The sequence below is a fragment of the Pterocles gutturalis genome, unplaced genomic scaffold (genome assembly GCF_000699245.1).
Source record: "Pterocles gutturalis isolate BGI_N339 unplaced genomic scaffold, ASM69924v1 scaffold17602, whole genome shotgun sequence".
NCBI lineage: Eukaryota > Metazoa > Chordata > Aves > Pterocliformes > Pteroclidae > Pterocles > Pterocles gutturalis.
In genome coordinates this window covers 17,322-19,066 of record NW_010108273.1, presented here as the reverse complement: position 1 = coordinate 19,066, position 1,745 = coordinate 17,322, and positions in this window count along the sequence as shown.

Sequence of the window (1,745 nt, the reverse complement as noted above, 5' to 3'; positions counted from 1 at the left end):
TGCTTGCAGGAGGGTTTTCCAGTAAGCAAGCCAGTTTAGAGAATAGGAAACCCTACAAATCTGCTCTTAAGGGTCTGTTCACAGTAACTGCAGTAACTGCAGCAGCAATTTCATCCCTTTTTTTTTTTTTTTTGATGAATTGGGAAGGGAGGTTCTTAAGACTTCTTTTATGCAAAGCAAGATGAAAAAGGCCAAAACCCTGCAAGATGGACCCCCTAGAAAAAGAATTTGTATTCCTGACCATTCCTCTTATCCTCTCCCTGTGCTCTTGATCCGTCTTGTATTACTGTTTGTTCTTTTTTCTAAGGCAGTTCAGCTGCACACAGACTATAAGGATATATAAGACCACAGCAAATGTTGATACGTTTGCTCAGTAGCATTAGTTATCTAACCTAGTCTGCATCCTAGAACTGTTTGGTCCTCAAAACTATGGTGAGGAAGCTGCTGCTCTTATTGAATATCTTCTGCTATGATGTTTTTGGAACACAACTCAATCCACTCTTGATTAAAAAAAAAAAAAAAAAAAAAAAAATGACCCAATACCACAGTCCTGGTTCCAGTTGTATTCATTCTCCGCTCAGCTGAACTCCAATTAACCTTAGTGAAATTTTGCCTAAGTTAGCACTGAGAAAAGCAAAACAAAAAATCTCCTAAACGTTATCCAGTATTGGTAAAGATGATACATAAAACTGTGTATTCAAATATGAGTGCAAAACCTAGGTATTGCAGTGTCTCTCACCCTTTGATGACCATACTGTTTCTGAGGAACTGTTTCATATTTGTCCTGATAATTTTTTTCAGTTAAGGGTACTCAAAACAATATTTTAAAGCTCAGTGTAGGGAGAGACATAAGCCAGGAGTACAGATGTCTGGATGTACAAGATGACTGGATAAGGAAGCACCAGATGGCAGTGGGACCCAGCGACACGCCAGCAAACAGAGGCTGAACAGGGATGGGAGGCCTGTCCTGTGGGGACGAGCAGTAAAGCAGAAAGGCTCAGCTGATCTTTCCACACTCAATTCCCAAATATAACATTCTTCAGGTTAAATTTTTGGACACAGTTATCTTCAAATCTGAATGGGACATATAAACTGAGATTTTCACCAGACTGACCATGTTCAGAAGCTTCTGTGTTCTACAGCTTAGAGAACTAAGTTTTCAAGAAGTAACTTCTTTTTTCTAATTGCTGAAGTAACTTATTTGTTCTAATTTCTTGGGAGATTCTCCAGTGCAGGACTATCAAAGAGAGAGTGGCTATCAAAGAGATTCCGTCACAAAACACTATTTAATATAACCGCTGTATCTCAAAGCTCTTTTGCCTGTTTTTTTCTACTTTGCTGTTTCTCTGGGCAGGTTTTTGCAAGAGCAAATTGCTGGCAGTGCTCACATGCCTGCACGAGGGGGCAGGAGAAGCTAACAGTTTCGGCAGCAAAGGCTGCCTGTGACACGAGAAGCAACGGACAAAAGTGATTTTTGAACTGTTGGTACCTCTGGTTCTTTACCCTTCTCCTCTCCCTGAAGACTGCCCTTGCTGCAGGGCTATTTTGTAATAGAGAGTGGAAAATAAATACGACTTGCAATAGAACTTGTGTCAACAAATGTCTGCAGATTTGACTCAAATGTACACAAGCAGCAGAGATTGTTAGTAGGAAAAGGCCATTTTCGCATAGTCATTTCCGTTCCTGTAATTACACTTTGAAATAAATACCAGTAGGAACTGCAGTTAAAAGACAAATCAGGACAG